Raw genomic sequence first — 23657 nt, 5'->3', positions numbered from 1 at the left:
AACTTGGCATCTCTTTTACACAAGGTAAGTAAGATGTTTAGCTGGAGATTAAAGTGTTCTGAAATGAGATCAATAGTTCTCCATTAGGATGGGCTATTGTGAGCCTCTCCCATTCTTTTCTGCTACCTAACCCCACCACCACCCACTCCACACACGCAGGGCCATACGTTTACCTCCGAGCCTCTTATAAAACAGCAAAAACGCATATATGCAATGTGTTTTTAACCAAGCAGAAGGAGAGTCACAGCAATTTATCCTCAAACATTTACACTCACAGCCAGGCAGTTTGATCTCCTTGCCTTTTCAGGTTGCCAGCTAGAGTTCTCAGAACCCCGTGCCCTTCTGCCGCCAGCACCCAGGCAAAGCCACATGCTGATTTGCAAAGTGATCATGCTATTATCCTATTGTACATCAGCTTCAGTCCCCACCGGCTTGCAAAGTCATCACTGTCTTAACAAATAAAACGTGCGACTGCTTTATCACAGGTTTCTTGGTGAACAGATTCTATTGAATCTGGAAAAGACAGCTTTTTTTTTTTTTAATCTTCCTGGGACTGCATCTGCAAAATTGTTCTGCCATTCCACATTGATTATGGCAGCCATGTACAGATGTGTTTATCTGAACCATAACCATGTTAGTCTTAAGCTACAGGGACACTGGGATGTTATTTACCCACTGTTACCCTGTGCATACATAATATACACAAAATTATGTGTGCCACATGGAAAAGAGAGGGGGGGCTTAAAGCTTTTTGTACCAAATGAGTTAGCCCAGGAAAATCTGTGCAGCCTATGAGATTATATGCAGAGTGCCACACAAATAACGGAGATGAATAATTTTCCTACAAAGAGAATCTCTTTTGCCAGGCGTGGAAATAGCCACGAGGAAGGGGGGTAGCATTGGGGGCTGATATGTGGAGAACAAGCGGAGTTTAGGGTGTCACAAGTCGACAATGGCTGCTATCCTGAGTTTCTAAACTGAGCTAAATTGATGCCAATCTCACTGACTATTGTTAGAGTGGGCAGAGTCATTAGGATTTGCTTTTTAAATGATCTCTCAGGCTGTAAGGCTGAGAGCTGCTAGCAAGGCAAGGTTAGAGAGAAAATGATAGCAGTACGTTGATGCTTCACAGACCTCATGATAGTTTCCGTCTGTCATTATTTACGTCTGACTAGATGCGTCATGTCAGCTACCTCGAAGACTTTAATATGAGGCTCTTGTTTGCCTCTGCTCTAGAGCAGCCAGACTGGGATACTATTATTTTTGCATCACTACACTTAGGTGAAGCTGGCTTCAATCTTTCAGTAATGACACACAAAAGAAATAAAAATGGTTGTGTCCAAGTTATTATACGTGCTTGTATTCTAACATGCCTCGTCAGCATTGCTCAGAAAAAGAAAAAAAAAGTGAATTTAAATCAATAAACAGACATTTATTAAAAGGTCAGCTTAATTGTATTTGTTTCAGCTTCTTCGCCAATATTTTAAGTAGAACTATTTTTCTTTGGCTTTGGATTAGTGTCATTGTTATTAGATGGAATCACTTGGGGGAAAAGCCTGTAAAACTAATATTTGATCCAATTTGCTCATGTTGCTTAATGTCGTTTCATATCACTTTTCTAAATTCTATCAGTGTCACTATAAATAAAGACACACAAAAAAGCTTTTGTTTTATATCTATATTATTGGCACCATAAAGGACAAACTTTCAAATAATGTGTAATTATCTGTAAAACTATATACAGAGAGGGCTTATCACAGAGCTCATAGTGATTTTTAAAATCTAAGATGGCTATTTCAGATATCAGAAAAAAATACTATATGGCAAAAAAAATAGGATATTCATATTCTTTTACCTATACTGTGTTAGCGAATGAAACTATCACTACTCTCTGCCTGTCCCTGGTAGAGAAAAGAAACTTTAGCTGAAAAGATTTCTAGAATGTTAGAATTTATTGACACCATTTTATATTGAAAACCGCAATATAGCTTTAGCAGGAAGCACATTTTAATAAGGCCAAAATGTTCTAGGTGATTTTTGCCTTATGCTTTAAAAAAATAAAATAAACGTAACTGGATTTAAGTGTGAATGAAACAATCTACAAACGCATTTGAAAATACGAAAGCATATACATATATGTAAGATGACAGTAAAAAAAAAAACAGTTTTTCTTTACATACATAATTCAGCACAAAGGCTGGTAAAGGGGCGATCAAAAAAATAAAATAACTCACATAGATTGTGTCTTAGGATCACGTTTACAAAGTGTCCACCAAGATTCTATATTTCAATAGTAAATAGCATTGTCATATCCAGAAAATTAGTTATTACTTTAAAATGATTAATTCAGACATGAGGGAGAAAAATGCACTAACCCATCGGCCTTCTGAGTTCTCAACATTTAACAGAATCTCAGGACTGCTGTGTTAACTGAAGAGACTTCTATCAAAAGCCTGAGTCACTCAGACATAGCTGGGGATGTACAGTACTTGATCTCCTTATCTAGATAGAAGAAGTACTTACATTTTCAAAGTCTGCATAAGCCGTGTAAGCATAAAAGTATGATGACAGAGATCTCTTTTCTGTTTTAAAGATCAGATGCCAGCTTCCTGAGATGATAGTTTCAGTTTGGTGCATTTGTGGCATATTTTTATAAATTTCAAGTATAATGCTTTGTCAGGACTAAATGAAATGCCCTGCATATATATATATATATATATATATATATATATATATATATACATTTTTAGAATGCTGTAGAATTTTCATTTTTAACCAAAGTGACTGTCATAAACTAAGACAAAGATAGTAATTTGAAATGGAATCAATCACATTCTCTCGATCTCCTAAATTTTAAAAATAATTACATTACAGCACATATGTTAAAACACTTCAAAAAAAATGATTTACTCAAGGCGTTTTTCTTACCTCCTGCCCAAGCTACATGTGAGTTTTGGCAAAAAATGAACAGTAGGTGGCAGTCAAGCCACTAAACTGCTTCAAGGCTTCATTAACTAGAATCTGTTGTTAGAAGTAATAGGAAAGTAGTATATTTTTCCATAGTAAAGAATTCACCTTATAATTAATCTTGAAATGCATTTCTAAGGTCCCAAGCTGCTGAAATAGTGAGTTGATTGCATCCTTAAGAGAATGAGCCCAGATAAAAGTGATTTAATTCAAGAACCCTTTCAGCTCTGTCTCCATGACTTTTTCTTTCCCTCTCTGTTATTACTGTTTTAATGTGGGTTTTTATGCAGTATGGTAGTTGTGGACACAGCACATTCTTGGGCTGGAGCCCAGGACTGTGTAAGTCATGCTTGTATATCTGTGCAGATTTTAAATAACCTGCAGGAGCTTTTCCCTCCCCTGCTCTTATAGACTGAATGTGTATAATCCCTTTCTGTGCCTCAGAAAATAACCTCGTTTACAGGGAGAAGGTTCCAGACAAGTAGCTGAAATATAGAAGGAACATCCTCTAAAGCAGAGAATTGTGGACAACTGAAAATCCAGACAGTGTGAGTGAAACGCAGCTTTGCATACGAGGCCATGTCATCTCCATGAGAGGAAGGGCCTTACCTGTTGGGTTCACCATGGTGTCCCCACGGTTGAGAATGGGGTGCCAGGCACATGGTATATGCTCAATGAATATCTGCTGAATGAATCAATGAGTGCCCCAAATCCCAGTCCTGTGCATGTCTCAGATGTCCCTCCTAGAAGTTTTTGCTTTTGTCTCAGTTCGTCACAGAAGATGATAACACTGCTACATTCTCACTCCCCACCAGAGTCCCTCCCCCAAACACTACTGCTAATTACTATTGCTGGGAATTGACACGGCACCACCAAGACAACACAGCAGGACTTGACTCCAGTCTAGTCAGTCTGGAAGGTAGGGGATGCCTTTCTTCTGACTTACCTCGGCGATCGTTGCTAAAAATCTAAGCTCATGCTACAGAAAGAGCGAACTACGTAAGTAGCATTGGCCTAAAAGCTGAGGCAACTTGATTAATTTACTTACCTGCTCGTGCCTCAGTTTCCTTATCTGAAACATGACAATAGTAATAGTACCTACTTCATAGAGTTGTTGTAAGAAAATGAATTGGGACATGCAAAAATCTTGTCAGGCACAGAGTGAGTCCTCAATTAGTATCAGTTTTTTTTAAATTTGTGCACTTTAAATAAGTGCAGTTTATTGTATGTCAATTATTTTTTTTTATTGGGGTAAAGTTGGTTTACAATGTTGTGTTAGTTTCTGCTGTACAATGAAGGGAATCAGCTGTATGTATACATCTATCTCCTCCCTCTTGGACCTCCCTACCCCTCCCCAATCCCACCCATCTAAGTCATCACAGAGCACGGAGCTTATTATCATTACATTTTATTATATTTGTTATTAATATTATCATTTACCACCCATCCATGCTCACACATAACACTTCACAAAACAATTTTTATCCACCCTTATTTGTGCATTTCAATGAGAATCACTGTGACAGTGAACAGACTTGGTGATGTAAGGAAAGGTTTGCAGAATGGAACCAGCAGCCCCATAACAGTGAAAGTGTGACACGGAAAGGGATATTTTTAAAGTTGACCAAAAGCTTGATTTTCCTTTCTTTTCTTTCCTTTCCTTTCCTCTTCTTCCTTCCTCCCTCCCTCTCTCCCTTCCTCCCTTTCTTTCTATCTTGCTTTCTCTTTCTTTCTCTCTCTCTCTCCAGCTTCAGGGACAGCCAGGAAGTAATCACCACTCCCTAACCTCCTCCACTCCCACCCTGTGCTTCCTCATATCCCAGTCCAACTAAGCTCTGAAAATACAATACTTTCCAAACATGTGAAGCTCACCTCAAACCAAGGACTTAAAAATTCCTGCTGATTTTGAATGTTTTTCTCAAATCTATACCTTAGCTCATTCAAAATGACCACTTTAAGGACAACTAGTTTAAGAAGGAACCATTATGAGGTGATTTCCTTTTATCCTTTGTTGAAACAGAAAGCGGCATTTTGTCAAAACTAAATTCAGATCCCAAGGGGACCTAAGTTTATTTCAAACGTCAAAAAGGAGGCAACTCAAGCTGTGTTTACAATCTGGCAGTTTGCTTCCCTCACATGCAGAGAGCAGTGGGCAAGCCCTACAGATCAGATTTTAAGGTAGCAGTAATAAGTATTTTCTAATCTCTCTGGGAACTGTTTAGGGAAATAAAACCCTTTTCTTCAAATTATCCATCCAGTCCTCTCCTCTTATGGCAAACCTCTACAGTATTTTAGTAAAGAAATGTGAACTAGTCATGTCTAAAAACATAACGAGTAATTTGATAACTGAGAGATAGGTTCCCTTTTTTCCATAATCTTCTATTCTCTTAGGTGACTCTTTGAAGAAGGAGGTCAAAATATTGAGTTTGAGCAATTTAAATAAGAGACATTGAGTAATTTAGAAATGAGACGTTCAGTACAAGACCCATTCATTTAAATTACATGAAAATCTAAGGTAGACTGTGTGTAATTAGGAGCCATGTAAGTCCTCAGGCGATTTCAGTGGGGGTTAGGAGACTGCTTTAATAGAATATGACAAGGTTCCTTTTGTTTTTCATAAAACATTGTATTCCCCCTTGAAATATAACAAATCCTTAATGAAATCACAGCCCCTTTATTGGCAGGGAATACTTTTTATGTTTTGAGAGATCAACAATGTCAAAACAATTACTGCAAAGTAATGATGGACCAAAACCTCAAAAGATTCATAGGTTGTTCAAACGGACGGAGCCTCATGTGAACCTCCAGTTGAAATCTTACCTGATAAGGTGCTCCCATGAGAGACATAAGGGCCGACGGAATGCAGGGCTGCTCTTGGGAAAAAATACTGGGCAAGCAGAGAGGAAATCTGATTTTTACTGGTTCTGTTACTCAACCTCGCGGATTATCCCAAAGAAATTACTAGGAGTCTCTGGACATGCTCTTCTATTTGGTTTTCTTTTGTTTCTTGAGTGTTGTTTATGTTTAAAGGGAAATAAATTACTTTCTGTGAAGCACTGGAAGACTTTTGAAGGAAAAAAAGAGTATTTTCACAGTTTATAAGTGTAAAGTAAAACCCAAGGTTGGATTAATAATTAGTTTCTGCTAAACCAGAAACACACACTGGATTTGGTCCTCAATAGTAAAATCACAGGGCCTGGTCAAGTCCATAAGCAAAATTATAGTGACAGCTATGCATATGATAGCCAGCACCACACATATTTAATGTGATTTATCAAGAGCTAAGAGAACTGAGAAAGGAGCAAAATGAAAATTTGCTTTATAAATACATCATGCCAAACTAATCTCCTTTCCTTGCATAACTATATGGATACTCAGTGGTAAGTCAATATAGAGCCCTTGCAAAGTGGAGATCTTGATTTCAGACAAACATGAAATTAAATAGCTTGTACTATGAGGGACTAGATAAATCAGTGTCGTCTGGATGATGACGTAAACCAAAAAAGTGCTCTGTAATTGTTCTAGTCTTATTTGGTTTTTTTTTTTCCATGTAAGGTTGGAGTCATAAAAGTCATGATTGGGAGGGAGACTTGCCATGTTGGATGGGCACCTTCAAGATTCAAACCACTTAACAGGCTGGAGGATATATACTGAAATAAGCCAGATGACTTTTAGCAGGAATAGAACCCTTCATTCAGGTTCAAACACACACACATACAAACCGCACACACTCATATATACAAGGGAGGAGGGATATTGACTTTTACCGGTTGGTACAAAAATGCACCATGGTCTTTGGTTGCCTCAAATTTCAGAATGTTCTAACTGTGAAATGACTGCCAAAAATATGAATGCAATGACAGCTCACACCTAGACTTATGTGTCAGGCACTGTTCCCAACTGCTCACAAGCATTATTTCATTGATTCCTAGTTCATCATTTTACAGATGAAAAAGCAGAAGCAGACAAGGGGTAGGTAACTTATCTTGGGGGCAGAGTCAGGACAGCGTTGTCAGCATCCGCCCCCAGAGATGCTCTGAATCTCCACTTCCACATGCCTTTCTGCTCAGGGAATGTAAGTGCCCATTGTTCTCTTGGTGGGAATCTGGCTCTCAGTTCTCTGTCCATCTTAAGAAGCACAAGGATAAAATGCAATATAAACGTAGAGAGGCAAAGCTATACAAAATAGAGATGCTTGCCTGGAGGGGAGAAAAGCTGGTGAAGTCATGATACGTGTTCTCAGATGTCTAGACTAGAGACTGTCAAGGAAAAGATTACACTTGTTTATGTATTCCTGTAGGGGATGGAAGTCACAGGGAAGCAAATTGCAGCCCAATATATGTTCTTACCACACAAACGATTTAACCAGGATGTGCTGCCTTGTGAGATATGAGCATCTCATCCGTGAAATGATCAAGAGGAAGCCAGATCAAGGAGTGGGGCCATGCAGTGGTAGGAAGCTGACCCAGATGGCTCCTTGGGTGCCTTCCACGATACAAAGGTTTGGATAATCAGGGAAAAGCTTAAAGTGGAAACACTTGTGAACTGCTTCACTCCTTCCCCCTAATATACAACACAACTCTCTCTCTTTCTGTCTCTCCTCTGTCTCCATCTATATCCTTATATGGTAGCAATTACACTGGTTTTGCAGCTGGCAGACCTGAATTCTAAACATTTTACTTAAACATCTCTACCCCTTTAGTTTCTCTTTCTGTGAATAAGAAAGAAAAAAGGAAATAAAGAAGAAAGGAATGAGGAAAGGAAAGAAGGAAGGAAGAAAGGAAGGGAGGGAAGGAGGAAAATGAAAACATAAAATTTAAAAGGTAAGAAAAATAGATTTAGTCATGCTTCTCACTTCATACTTTTCCAGACTTCTGTGAAACCGCGATGAGATAGTAGGTTAGCAAGAGCTTGGGGGAAGAGAAATATAGCAATATATATATCTAAAGCACTCTGTAAATTCAAAGCACTGAGGGATTATTGTCTGCAGCAGTCTGGCTCAGTGTCCTACGTGAATCCTAGGTCATGGTTTGAGCCAGATGAAGGTCAATCGCATCCTGTCCTCTGACCACATGCTCTGTGCCCAAGTCAAATCTGGCATGTGGTGAATAGCTATTCTTGACTGTACCAGGGACTGTGGGAGAAAGTGAGAAGACCTCAGTACAGAGATGTCTCCACCACCAAGAGACAACTCAAAATGGAATCCTTCATCATTGTACATATGGGATCATCTCAGTACATTAAGGACCACACTTTTAGCAATAGGGAAATTTTCTGAGAGTAGAGAAATTTCACATTTAGACAAAGCGAAGTTCAAGTGGAATATACATACACATACACACTATGTATGAATGTGTGCAGTGTGCACGTGTGTGTACGTGTGCATGTGTGATACAGAAATCTCAGAATGTGGAACTGAAAAAAACAAATACCTAAGTCAATGACCCAGTTTTTATGCAGTTCCAGCCAAGGTAATAAATGAACCCTTATTATTGGTCATCGATATCTAGCAACTACTCCTTTTCATTCACACCAACTTTAAAATAAATCTGCATAAATTATAGGAGATTATCTAATGAAACAACACAAGAATCTTCTAAACAACTTTAGAATGCAATTTTAAACTTAACAAATCAAATGTTACTATTTATATGTCAGGAATGAAGGCATAAGCAGGTCGATTATAAACATAATACACTTAAGGAGTTGGATATTATGTTATATCCATAAGTAAGATAACAGATGTAGTATAAAAGTAGAAACTGGAAATGAGGTGGTTTATTTTTCACTTTCCCTAGATTTACACTAAGGAAGTACAACTGAACCTTGAAATCATAATTATAATATAGAGGTTAAAAGGTATTCAACAAGAGGAAAGCCCTTTAGCTAAAGATTGGTTTAGGGCAGGAAGCGTTACACATTGCTCAAAAGAGAAAACTAAAGAGAAGAATATATCAACTAAAGTTGGGGTAAAACTATCAAGAATAATAAAATATTTTGAAAGCACTTTGGTAAATTGTCAGGATGAGTTTTCCACCTTGAAATCTTCATGCTACAGATTATCAAAGCACTTTTTAAAGTGAAAGCTTAGATATCATTCTAGAGCATTTCCTAACTTGCTCTGCGATTACTTGCAAAGTTACAAGTCTCTAAACAAAGTGCTAAATATCCTAGTTTGCACCTGTAATGAAAAACTCTTATGAGCTGTGGGGGAGATGGCTAACAGCCCACTAAAAGTTTCCCATCCCTTCTTCCTAGGCATGTAGCTAGATTATACTTCTCAGCCTCTCTTGCAGCTACATGTGGCCATGTGACCAATCTCTCACCAATAAACAACAAACAAAACTTATATGAGCAATTTTCACTTTTCTTGCTTGAGAGGAGATTCCTGGCTCTGGACTTCCCCTCCTCACCCCTTCCTCCAGGCGCCAATAGCCAGAACCTGGAAAACAACATGTGGTGAACCACGTGATACAGATGGCAGGGCAGCCATCAGCTGAGTCCCTGATGAAGTTGGCAGAGCTGTTCCATCCACCTGAAACTCTCACGTTGGAACTGTTATGAGTGTGAGAAATAAACATCTTTGTTTTGTAAGCTAACTTTTTACTGGGTCTCTTGTAACAGCATCTTAACATCTTTCTAAGTAATACATAAGCTTTCAGAGTTATTTTCTTTACCTTCTTAATATACAAAAATGTTGTGCCATAGAGAAAGACTTAAATATTTTAATGAAACTTACTGCACAAAGAAGATAATGTTTTGCTATCATATTTCTAAATGTTAACTATATTATCTTAGATTTTTGGTTTGTTCTTATTATTTTCATTTCATTTACTTATACAACTATGAGCTTTTTATAAAAGCAGAGTAAATTATCTGAGTTCAGGGAGTTTGAGGGAGAACTCTCATCTCAAAATGCTATCATCAACATGAAAAGAACACTTCCAAATTTTCCTGAGTTATTTTTATATCCAAATTGTTTTAACAGGTAAATAGGAAAAAAAAGATTGAAGCTTACTGAGCAGAAATGAGTTAACATAGCAGGCCTGAATCTGCTATCCTTAGAAAGGCCCATTTACAACTTTGGTCCTTAGCTGGCATCTGTGAATTAGAATTTCAGGAGGGTTCCCACCATTCCCTAATTGATAAGGTTGGCTCACTGTTCCTAAACTATTTATACAAACAATGTGGTAGAGGCTGAACACCAGCTTTCCATTGGGCAGCCTGGGCTCCTGATGCATGCTAGACAAAGGGTGTCTACATGACCAGCCCCCAGCAGGAGTCTCGGGCAATGAGTTTCTACTGATGGACACCGTGTTACACATGGTGTCACAATTTGATCTTGGAGGACTTATGCACAGCCTATGTGAATCTACAGGGGGAAAACTCTTGGAAACTTGCACCTGGTTTCCTCTGGACTTTGCCCCCATGCACTTCTTCCCACTGCTGATTTTGCTTTGTTTCCTTTCCCTGTAATGAATCCTATGTTAAGTCCCGTGAAAGTGTTTAAGTGCTCCTAGTGAATCACCGAACCTAGAGGGGGTCTTGGGGACCCTCTACACTCTTACCAATTAGGAGTTGAAAATAGCTAATGGCAAAATAAGAGAGGTGGGACTAATCCTAACCAATTAGGAAAGCTGGATACAAGGTACAAAACTCTTGAGTATCAGAAAGCATGTATGAGGCATGGAGTTTTCCAAAAGGAATAAAATATTCAAAGATTGAGAGTACCACCACAAAGGACTATAAAATAATATCACTAGATATTTACATAGGATCTCCACGTTCCTAGCTCTGAATAGCCTTGGGAGGTTGGAGGCCAATGGTCATCATCATCTCCACTTTCTGAGTAAGGGGCTGAGGTGCAGATTTGCCCAAGGTTATAAAGCCAGGATTGTAGAGCAGACATGAGACACAGGCCTCCTGAAGCTTAATCACCTTCTATTTATCCTAATGCAGTTTTCACAACCTATGTTTCTGAGGGCCACAGAAGCCTGAGGGAATACCACAGGGGTTATCGCAGGATGGGATGACAAGGCCAGGCAGGAAGACCCCACACCTTCTCTTGGCTTTATCCAAGTGGCTCCACATTTATCAGTTTTACATATAGGAATCCATTTAAATTAATATAAAGCCAAAAATTCCACGGATTTTTGTCTCTTTGAATACCACGGAATTTTATCTTTTGGTTCCTTGTAGATAAAATAAAAAAATCAACGCTAAAATGCAGTTTTTTAATTTTTACTTTTTAAAGGTAAATATCCCACCCATAAGGAGGCTCACAGATTTTAGCAATGACTCTAAAGCAGATTCTTACTAAATCAGCAGTAATTACGTATGGCCATACCATGAATCTTTTATTCTGCTCTTACACAGCATTTACCTGTCAGTTCCTCCGCCACTTCCTCTGTCTTAAACTTCTCCCTGGATTCCCCAGTGCTCTCCTCTCTAGCACCCTGGATGCTTCTGTTTCTTTCGTACACAGTAAACTTAAACCTGAAATAGCTACAAGAGCTGCCCTAATTAAGCTGTACCCAGGCCACTAAAGGGCAAAGGAAGATTAGCTATGACAAATTTACTCTCAGCTCTCGGCTTTCCACAGCTTTCCAGCTTTCCAAGGGCGCTATTTATCAGTCTTTCCTAACAAATCTATTTGCTGATGTGGAGAAAATAGACTTTGGTGCCACACAGACCTGGAATTCAAATCTGATATCACCATTCTCTAGCTGTGTGGCCTAGGGTAAGTCAGTTAACCTCTCTAAGCCTGAATATATCTGCAAAATGGCAGTAACAGCACCCATCTTGAAGAGGTTGAAAACATTGGAAGAAAGAGCATCAAACCCACAGGAATCTGTGCTGTATTTACACAACCCTACCACAATCGCAATATCGCTGAGCCTCCCCCAGACTTGGGGTACTTTACCAAGGGACCCATAAGGAAACCACTACAAGTGTTTAAGCTGTCTGCTTAACAGGTTAGCCTCTTAAGACGTAAAATATGCAAAATGCTGAGAGCTCCAGGGCTGTGGCTGAGAAATATTTTAGGCTAAATTAAGATTATCCGCCAGAAAGGAAGTGAGAAATAAGAGGAGGACCGAGCAGAGGGACTGGATGCTCCCAGTGAGTTCTGTGTTCACGCAGGCAACGGGACCCAGCTGCGAAAGAGAGGCACGAAGGTCAGCTATTCAAGAAGAGAGAGGAGCAGCACGGTCCGTTAATCATCTTTTCTATTTTAGATTCAGATAAAGAAGGACCAAAGCTATAGATGAAAGTTTTAGCCTGGAGCTCGAAGCGAAGGCACCAATTTTGTGCCCTTTTGTCACATTTCTTTACATCATGCTCCAAGTGCCAACATTTCTAAATCTGAAATAAAAGGGGAAGTAATAAGTGCTTGGTTAATTGTTTATATTGTAGTAACAAAAAGAGGCTTTAAAGAAACTGAATACCCTAGTATAAAAATGGGAGTTTTATCAGGTGTCCACCAGAGTGTCTAGGAGGATCTGGCCTGCCTCCGAGAATGAACCCTTGCTCATTTAACTTCAATTCAGCAACGTCAGACATCACAGCGCACTTTATCCCCTATTCAGAAACATGCTCTTTGCTCCATTTTCCAATATCCTACACGTTATCCTAAAGTCTTGTCCAGTTGGAAAAAATCTATCCTTAACTCAGCACACAGAGCCACCTGCTTCTCTCACCAATAGAAGCGATTCACACAGCAGCCAACAAGCTGCAGCTTTGAACCGCATTGAGCACAGGTGACAGTTTGGACAGTGGCAGAGCCATGACAGCAATCACCCAGGATGCGGTTGCCGTGATGGTCTGAAAAGCTTGGGCCTGTACAAGTGAATTTTTGTCGCCCATCTCATGGTGTAGTAGAGTGCCTCGGTTGCCTATACGTATGTGGAATCAGCCCTGTTGTGTGTATCTGTTCTACCAGCTCTCAAACCTCATTGTATATAATAATATGCTACACAATTTATTTAAAATACAGATTTCTGAACCACACTCCAACAAGTTCTGATTTGATAATGAAGATTGGGCTCAGGAATCTGTTGGGTTTTTTTTTTCTTTTAATAAATTTATTTATTTTTGGCTGCATTGCGTCTTTGTTGCTGTGCACAGGCTTTCTCTAGTTGCATCGAGCAGGGGCTACTCTTCATTGCCATGGTTTCTCTTGTTGTGGAGCATGGGCTGTAGGCGCACGGGTTTCAGTAGTTGTGGCACGTGGGCTCAGTAGTTGTGGCACACGGGCTTAGTTGCTCCTTGGCATGTGGGATCTTCCTGGACCAGGGCTCGAACCCGTGTCCCCTGCATTGGCAGGTGGATTCTTGACCACTGTGCCACCAGGGAAGTCCAGGAATCTGCTTTTTTAACAAGCACGCCAAAGGGTTCTGATGCAGGCGATCCCTAGACTACATTTTTTAAATGGCATTATCTCTCTCTCTTTCCACCTGTAACATCTTAATAAACAATTTTTAGTTCTACTATGAGAAATTCATGAGTTATAGTCCTGATGGAAGAAATGAAATAAGTAAAAGCCCTTAATGCTGTAATGTTTGTAAGGAGTTTCTCTCTTCTTGACTTCTCAGATATTGTTGGGGGCTGAATGGGGGTTTCTCATGTAGGCCATGGCCAGACAATGAACTCTACAAGGAAAACTGTTAGACAATGAACTCTACAAGGAAAACTGTTCACAGGAATAAACGTTGGATGTATTCAAAAGTATTCTGGAAGAGTTGAGATGTATACTGTTATGTTGAAGGTGATCAGATGTATCTTGTTACAATGATAAGTTTCATCTGTGCCTCTCACGCTTGGAGGGACAGAAAGGACAACAAGTCCCTGCTGTCTTCATTCTGTGCTAGACATCTGTACCTATATGCTTAATGCTTAATAAACATGTACTTGCATGTGTAAGCATGATCATTTGGGTGAAATCCAATGAACCTGAACAGGCATCGGTCGCTATTCCATCTTTAACTGGTTAGCTTCCTTCATTTGCTGCAACTTCATCTTCAGGTGTTCCATGATAATTTTTCACTGATGGAGATATAAGAGTTATAGGTATTTACTTCTTTTCTGATACTGTATGCATACTAGTTGTCATGCACTATGCTAGGTACTGTATATTTAAAACAATGAGTAAGACATAACCCTTGTCCTTGAGAAGCTCACAGTCTTTTGAGCAAGACAGAAACAGTACAATTATTGACATGTTTTAATAATATAATGCTACAATGGAAACACAACGAAAGGAAGATTTAATGGGTTGGGAAGGGACAGCTTTGGAACACAGGGAGGCTTTAGAGGGGAGGTAACATTTAAGCAGGCTCTTGAAGCAGGATTTGGGAGCAGAGAGTGAAGGAGATAGCAATACAGGCATAGCAAACAACATGTGCAGAGACTCAGCACTATGAACAACTATTATGCCTAGAGCAGAAGGAGGGTGGGGCGGTGAGGATGGTGACCAGAAAGTAGAACATGGTCAGACTGCGAAAGGCCGTGCTAAGGGGTTTGAACAACCTCCTGTTGGAAGTAAGGAGGGGAAAATTTAATCCAGAAATACAACCTGTCAACAACATGTAGGAGGGACTGGAGAAAATAAAAACTGAAAGATTAATTTAGGAAATTTGCAAATCTCTAGGCCAGAGAGGATGAGACCCTGACAGGAAGCTTAGGCAATAGAGATGAAGACAATTGCACGGTTTGGAGAATAGAGTACATACTAATCAATTGAATGTAAGTAAGGAGAGAGAACATGACCTTGGATAAGAGTGGATGAGAATGTCACATGTTGCAGTATGGAATATAGATCAGGAAGTAGGTTTGGTGGAAAACATAACAATTTGCCATTTTGGGGGGTAGGCAGGTTATTGACCTAGTGGATTTAGAGATGAACTGTTATAATAATGCTCAACTCAGATAGGGTTGCCAGATTTAGAGGGAAAAAAAAGTAAAAATAATAAACAGGATCAGCAGTAAAATTTTATTTTCAGATGAACTTTTACTTAGTACAAGTATGTCCCATGCAATATTTGGAACATACTCATACTAAAATTTATTAGCAAAATAATTCTTGTCTATAGACATGCAAATTCTGTCCTTTTCAGAAAATATTCCTTTACCATCATCACCTCCCCATGAAAAACTCAGTTTTGCCTCCATTTTCTCACTCAATTCGATGTTGGTCATCTGCAATGTGTCTTTCTTTGGATTTTCTTTTAAATCAGTAATAACATCTGTCTGTGTTCACTCATCAATTAATAAATTAAGGAAAAATTTTAACATATATTCATTTGATTTCTGTGTGGGAGTCATAATTTTACCTTTTTTGAAAATAGTATTTTATGCTGGTCATTAAAATGTTCTGATTAATAGGCACCTCTATTAAAATAATATATATCATTAATTCACCCACCAGATTTGCAATAATGTAATGATACACTTTAACATGTTTTCTAATGGTAATAACCTAACAAAGATAAAGAAACAATTATTTAATAAATGTATATAATATAAATGTAAAAAAAAAGAAAATTGTATTTTGAACAGGGCCACGAAATGAGTCCTCTGCCATTTAAGGACTGTACATCTTGTTCACATGGTAGTCCCAGTTACCAACCGCAAAGCTCTTCCTGGAGTTTCCATTCTGCAATATATTTTCTCAATTGCTTTTACCTGACATTGGTTAAACTGAGGTTTTTGTACATATGCAGAAAGTCAATAAAGAGTAGTTATTAACTGTCCTGGTAAGTTAATAACTTTGACATTGGAGGGACATTATATGATAATCTGAACAAATTAGTCATTTAAAAAGCAGCAACACCTTAGTCCATTTACAATTTGCAAAAGCCTGAGACATGAAAACACTGCACTTGAATAACCCAAGCAGGCACCTAGAACTCAAACAGTGACACAGCGCCTGTCTGGCTTCCTGAGCTTTTCCTGAGAAACCAGTTTGCCTCTTTCTCTTCCAGTGTGGTCATGCAGCCACTGTTCATTCAGCTGCTCCATCAATGTTTACCAAGTACCCATTCCGTGGCCCTGGGGTGGATGCTGAGGATGCAAAGATGGGTAGACGCAGCCCCACAGACAGACAGACTATTCCAACAGGGTAACGGTACTGCGACGTGGGACAGACAGCCCAGAGAGAACAGATCTCTCACCTTCACTTGCACGTCAGAGAAGGCACTTAAACGGAGGCCCAAAGGGTGCAAAGCAGCTACTCAGGTGAAGAAGGGGGAACCTGAGGTTCTAAGATTGGGGACTTTATACACACAGGCATAGGGTGACAGTGATAGCGTGTGGTTTCCTCAGAGATTACGAGCCATCTGGAACATAGACTGCAATAAATAATAGTGTGGAGGAAGGCAAGGGCCAGACTGCTGTATGCTGCAGCAGTCCAGGAAAAAAAAAAAAATCAAGTAATAATATCCAGCATTTCTCAGATGCTTACTAGAGACCAGGGATCATAAAAAGCATTTTATAAATATTGTGTCATTAAATCCTCACCATATCCTAAATGGTTAAGTACATTTCCTTCTCTGTATTGTAATTACACAACTAATACATGTTTGTTGTAACATTAAACAATCCCTCAGAGAAAAGTGACAATTTGGCTTATAATATTCTTCCAAATACTTCTCAATACTCACCCAGCAAATATAAATGTACAAACACATATATGTTTGTATAAAGAGGGGTTTACTTATCCTCTGTGCATTTTTTTGGCAATGGATTTTAAAATATAACAATATATAGGGGCAGCCTTCCAGGTCAATACATACAAAATCATTCTTTTAAACATACACATAATAGTTCACAGTAAGAATGTAACCGAATTTATTCAACTATTCCTCTACTAATGGACATTCAGGGCTGCTTTTTCTCCCACTCCAAACAATACTGAAGTAAACACATCTTTTTAAATATATCCTTAAATACTGATGCTTTCATTGTTGTAGGGTAGATTCCCCTAAAGTGAGTATGTACATTGAAAATTTTAGAGATACTGAATACTAACTTGTTAATGTTCTTTACAACCTATTCATTTTTATATGTCTGCAAAGTTACAGAAAATAAATTGTTTCTCCAGGCAACTCCTTGAGCTTTGTGCAGAATGATGAGGTCCTCAGGTCTTTTTTATGGTCAACCTGAAGGTTTTAGGTTGAATTTTACATACTTGGACAGTGAGACCAAAAAAATACTGAATGATAAAACATCTCTTTGTACCCACATCCCTTCGTTTACAGCTGAGGGATTCCTTGCTCACTGCTGGGGTAGAGCAAGTGCTGGGCTGTCAGACTGCCAGATTCTAGATGGAGAAGTCATCAAATTATGAATGAATGCCTGTCATCATGGTCACATGACATGCCCCTCTGACTGAGTCACTCTGCATTCCAGTCAAAATTTATTGCTCTAACTGGGCTTCATTTTTATACATATAAGAGGACACTTTCTTAGAACTCTTTGCTACATAATACATTTTTTAAAGACTTACTTGGGTTATTTTTAACCAGGTTTGGAGAATATGGCAGAAACAGCACTTTAAAAAAGACAAAGACAGAGGGGGGAGTTTTCTTAAGTCCAACGTTAAAGTATAAACCTTATTTTAAAACTGAGCAATTTTTTTTCTTATTTTGACATAAACGTACTGGCTTTTGGCTAGTGGATGAGGAAGAACTAGAAGGCTCTACTTTTCAAATATTTAGTAGCATCACTATTAGCAGGGCTTAAAGTTCCCTTTGTCCTGTGTGACTCTTAGGCAGCATCAGAAACATGTACAAAAGCTACTCTTTGTGGTGGGTCCTTGTCATTCTGTTTGTCCTCCACGCTCCCTGGCCCTCGGATCTGGGGACACCCCCCCCATGTGTCTTGGTTGAAGACAGTCAACCTATCACCAAAAGCACAAGATACTCACCTTTCTAGCCCCCCAACACTGGGAGCAGGCATGCAACCAAGGTTCATCCATAGAACACACCTACTCAACTTTACCATGGAATCTCATTAGCCAAAAAGGAGGTGTTTCCGAGAATCACTTTCCGGTGAAAGTGGACACAGGTTCCAGAGGCAATTTAGTAGTTCTGGTGGAATCATTCAACACCAACATCAGTGATGTTGGCATTGCCTGGTGTAGCATCTGTGCCCAATGTGAAAGCAGAAGGGTCTCCACTGGACCAGTTCTGCTGCATGATTTTGGTCACCATTCCTGGCTATAGACAGAGACTCCACGCCCGTTCCCAAGCCTTCCTACAGACTCTATGTGCTACTGAATATCCTTTAACAAACTCCTTTTCTGCTTGAATTAGCCAGGACTGAATTCTGTTGTCTGCAACTAAGAAGTGCTTTGATACCCGTTCAAAATTGTTTAGATAAATCTTTGTGGTTTTAAAGTACTTAATGAGCTAATGATTTACATCATTTGAGAACAATTCACAACTCCGCATCATTTCCTATTTGACCCTGATATTACATTACCTCCCAGTGTAACCGAGTTTTGAGTCCACTTTGGATTACCACTATATATACTCCATGTGTTCAAACTCGCAGCTGTACTCCCCTACATTCTCCTTTCCCACTTCTCCCCATATTTCACCACACCCTTCACTCAGGAAAGCTGCTCGTGTGTGCTAGCATGGCTATATTTAAGTGACTTATGAGAATATCTTACAAGTGATAGGAGATGTCATTTAAGCAAAGGAGTAAGTCTCTAACTATGGGATCCCAAACGTTAGCAAACAGGTAGGAGAGGTGTTTGCCTCTCCTACCAAGACTGTCACTTCTTCCACATTAGCATAAGGCCATTCCTAGAATCATAAATACTCTTTCATGAGTCAACCACATTCCAGTTGGACAAATCCATCCTTAATTTGCTAAAAAAGCACATATGTCCTTGTGGATGGCACTACTTACGAACCTCGACTGACTGTGCATCCCCCCCAAGATAAAGTTCATGCCCCAACCCTTGGGGCTCATCACCCATCATGGCCCCCACTAACACCCCCAGTGAGGAGCACTTCATGCCCTTCCCCTCTATACAATGACACACCCCCTCCCCACCTTACTCAGTGGTAAAGTACTGTCGTTCCTTTATAGTTAGCTTATTCTCTCCTCTGCAAATCCTTCCCCGGTGTCCTCACCCAGCTCCTGACTCTGACCTCTACTCTCAGCGCTGTCAGACTGTGTTGTCATTATGTCTTGGAGTCTGGGCTCTCCCAGACTCTGCTGTGTTCCTGGAGAGCAGGGGCTGTCTCAGTCAAGACTGCAGCTCTCAGGGGCCCTCCACATAGCCCTCAGTAGGCACCTGTTGGGCGCACACAGGCATACACGCACAAGAGTTTCTCCAAAAGGACAGAGGGAAGGAACAAGGATCCCAGACTCACACTTCGTTTACAAACTACAGACTCACACTTTATTTACAAACTCCCCAAAATAACACTTTGAGATGAATACCAGTTTTATGAAGCCCTATCTTGGGAGAGAAGCCTCCATTCAGCTCTGTACCACCTGCCCTGGCAAGGCAAAACCATTTTCCTGCCTCAGTGTGCTTAACGGCTATGGCCATGTAGCCCAGGGTGTGGGAGGGTAGGCTCTGGAGTCAGCCTGTCTGCGCTCACAGCCCAGCTTCGTATAAGCCAGCTGTGCCATCCTGAACAAGTTACTGAAGTTTTCTGTGCCTCGATTTTCTCATCTATAAAATGGGTGTGATAATAGGACCTATTTCGTAGACCTGTTGTGAGGATTAATTATTATACAAAATGTTTAGAGCAGTGTCTGGCATGTAATACTGCAATAAATGTTAGCTATGATTATCACTATTAAATCTGAAATCACTTAATGTCCTTGAACATTATTCAAATTTTATATATGCAAATTCCACTAATGTATGCTCAATGATGCCAACATTAATCATATCAGAATTTGCCCCATAAGCATATTTTGAGCATAGGCTAACGTGCCTGTATGCATAGGACTTCAACAGCCACCATTTCACAGACTAGCAGTAAGAATGTTTTTCAGTGAACTTTGCCCTGGCAGTTAACAAATGATAAGAAAGTTCATTCTGTGGGATTTTAAAGGCAGCTAAATTGCCCCAAGTTTAGACTACCTGAAGCTGTTATGGCAAAGCTCACCTTGGCAGCAGGGGCACCAAATCTGTGACCCCTGCTAGTTAATATGAAGGCGAGGGAGCAAAGGCAAGGGGAGACCCACATGAATAGAATGAAAGATAAAGCAATCCTTTGACATGCTGAAGATTTCTTTTGGGAACAACAATATAAGCTTGTGAAACATGAGTTTTAAGAAGAGTTGCCCATCTATTTTTTCTCCCATTCTATTTTTCTGCCGCATTACTCAGTCATTATTTAAGATTAATACCAGAGCTTACTAACACACCAAATTGACTCAAAAGCATCTCAGAGGAACTCATTTTTCTATCCTAACAAAGGATCTTCTTGCTTATTTCCAAAGAACAAAATTTCAAGGAAAGTATTTTCCCATTTGCCACGGCACTAACTGGTCATCGACTCAGGGCAAAATGCAGGTTTCCACCAGATTATAAAGTTGTTTTACAGTCCCTATTTGCCAAACACTCTACATTCACAAATTAACCTCCAGCTGCCCGAGAGGTCCAGGAAACTCTATTTAAAACAGGGCCCATTTACTTTTGCATTACTTTTATCGAGATCTAGTTTCCATCAGCCAACTTATTGCCAAAAATATTAACTCAGTTCTAACTTCACTGCTAGAATAAAGTAGAGCAAGCTTTTTACTCCAAAGACGACGTTAAATATAGCACGTAATTATCTTTGGCTCCAGGATTATTCAAGGAAGTTCTCAGAGGGACAGGAAAATAAGAAAGTAGTAATATTCCAGATTCCATAGCTGTTATGGACTGAACTGTGTCTCTCCCAAAATTCCTATGTTGAAGCTCTAACCCCCAGACCCTTAAAATGTGACTGTATTTGGAGATTGTGCTTTTAAAGAGGTGACTAAGTTAAAATGAGGCCATTGGGGTAGGGCCCTTATCTAATCTGAAGAAATCAGGACATATAAAGAGACAACAGGGTGTGTGCACACAGTGGGACAGCCTTGTGAAGAGGCAGCACGAGGGTAGCCATCTTTAAACTAAGGAGAGAGTCCTCAGCGGTCTGCACCAGAGCAGTTGCTGTGAACCCCACTCTGTTCTGCTCTCCCCAGATATAAGCTCCAGGTCTCCAGCAGTCCTCCTCCCTCAACTTATATCTCAAATATTTGCCTGGTGCATCAGAACCACTGCAGGGCCTGTGAAAACAGATGGCTGAGCCCCACTCCCAAAGTTTCTGATCCAGTAGATCTGAGATAGCACCCAAAAATTTGCATTTCTAGTAAGTTACCAGTGATACTGATGCTTTGAGAACCACTGTACCAGCCATCTCCCCACCTCAGCTGCACATGCCATCAGAAACAGTGCTGGGCTTCCCTGGTGGCGCAGTGGTTGGGAGTCCGCCTGCCAATGCAGGGGACATCGGTTCGAGCCCTGGTCCAGGAGGGTTCCACAGGCTGCGGAGCAACTGGGCCCGTGCGCCACAACTGCTGAGCCTGTTCTCTGGAGCCCGTGAGCCACAAGTGCTGAGCCCGTGCACCACAACAACTGCGGCCTGCGCGCCTGGAGCCCGTGCTCTGCAGCGAGAGAGGCGCACTGCAGCGAAGAGTGGCCCCTGCTTACCACAACTAGAGAGGGCCCGTGCACAGCAAAGAAGATCCAATGAAGCCAAAATAAATAAATAAAATAAAATTTTTTTAAAAATCTTAAAAAAAAAAAGAAAAAGTGCCACATATCTAGAGGGCCCTGCTTGAACCTGGCAGGCTAAGCTTATAAATAATTTATGCTAATGTAAGGAAATACATTACCCCTCCCAGGGCATTTGATTTTATAGGGTCATTTAGAGAGAGTATTAATGATGGCCGGAAATACCTTGCTATAAGTCATAAGCAGGCTGTATTACTAAGGGCAGGCTAATAGGTATTACAAGTAAGCCCCAAGAGATTTCTGTGCATTAATTTTCTATCCTGCTACTTTACCAAATTCATTGATTAGCTCTAGTAGTTTTCTGGTAGCATCTTTAGGATTCTCTAAGTATAGTATCATGTCATCTGCAAACAGTGACAGCTTTACTTCTTCTTTTCCGATTTGGATTCCTTTTATTTCTTTTTCTTCTCTGATTGCTGGGGCTAAAACTTCCAAAACTATGTTGAATTAGAGTGGTGAGAGTGGACAACCTTGTCTTGTTCCTGATCTTAGTGGAAATGGTTTCAGTTGTTCACCATTGAGGACGATGTTGGCTGTGAGTTTGTCATATATGGCCTTTCTTATGTTGAGGAAAGTTCCTTCTGTGCCTACTTTCTGCAGGGTTTTTATCCTAAATGGGTGTTGAATTTTGTCAAAAGCTTTCTCTGCATCTGGTGAGGTGATCATATGGTTTTTCTCCTTCAGTTTGTTAATATGGTGTATCACGTTGATTGATTTGCATATATTGAAGAATCCTTGCATTCCTGGAATAAACCCCACTTGATCATGGTGTATGATCCTTTTAATGTGCTGTTGGATTCCGTTTGCTAGTATTTTGTTGAGGATTTTTGCATCTATGTTCATCAGTGATACTGGCCTGTAGTCTTCTTTCTTTGTGACATCTTTGTCTGGTTTTGGTATCAGGGTGATGGTGGCCTCATAGAATGAGTTTGGGAGTGTTCCTCCCTCTGCTATATTTTGGAAGAGTTTGAGAAGGATAGGTGTTAGCTCTTCTCTAAATGTTTGATAGAATTCTCCTGTGAAGCCATCTGGTCCTAGGCTTTTGTTTGTTGGAAGATTTTAAATCACAGTTTCAATTTCAGTGCTTGTGATTGGTCTGTTCATATTTTCTATTTCTTCCTGGTTCAGTCTCGGAAGGTTGTGCATTTCTAAGAATTTGTCCATTTCTTCCAGGTTGTCCATTTTATTGGCATAGAGTTGCTTGTAGTAATCTCTCATGATCCTGTGAATTTCTGCAGTGTCAGTTGTTACTTCTCCTTTTTAATTTCTAATTCTATTGATTTGAGTTTTCTCCCTTTTTTTCTTGATAAGTCTAGCTAATGGTTTATCAATTTTGCTTACCTTCTCAAAGAACCAGCTTTTAGTTTTATTGATCTTTGCTATCGTTTCCTTCATTTCTTTTTCATTTATTTCTGATATGATCTTTATGATTTCTTTCCTTCTGCTAACTTTGGGGTTCTTTTGTTCTTCTTTCTCTAATTGCTTTAGGTGTAACGTTAGGTTGTTTATTTGAGATGTTTCTTGTTTCTCGAGGTAGGACTGTATTGCTATAATCTTCCCTCTTAGAACTGCTTTTGCTGCATCCCATAGGTATTGGGTTGTCGTGTTCTCATTGTCATTTGTTTCTAGGTATTTTTTAATTTCCTTTTTGATTTCTTCAGTGATCTCTTGGTTATTGTGTGTTGTTTAGCCTCCATGTGTTTGTATTTCGTACAGATTTTTTCCTGTAATTGATATCTAATCTCATAGCATTGTGGTCGGAAAAGATACTTGATATGATTTCAATTTTCTTAAATTTACCAAGGCTTGATTTGTGACCCAAGATATGATTTATCCTGGAGAATGTTCCATGAGCGCTTGAGAAGAATGCGTATTCTGTTGTTTTTGGATGGAATGT

This window comes from Grampus griseus (assembly GCF_964374135.1).
Source record: "Grampus griseus genome assembly, chromosome: 7".
NCBI lineage: Eukaryota > Metazoa > Chordata > Mammalia > Artiodactyla > Delphinidae > Grampus > Grampus griseus.
Note: the sequence above shows the minus strand (reverse complement) of the source record.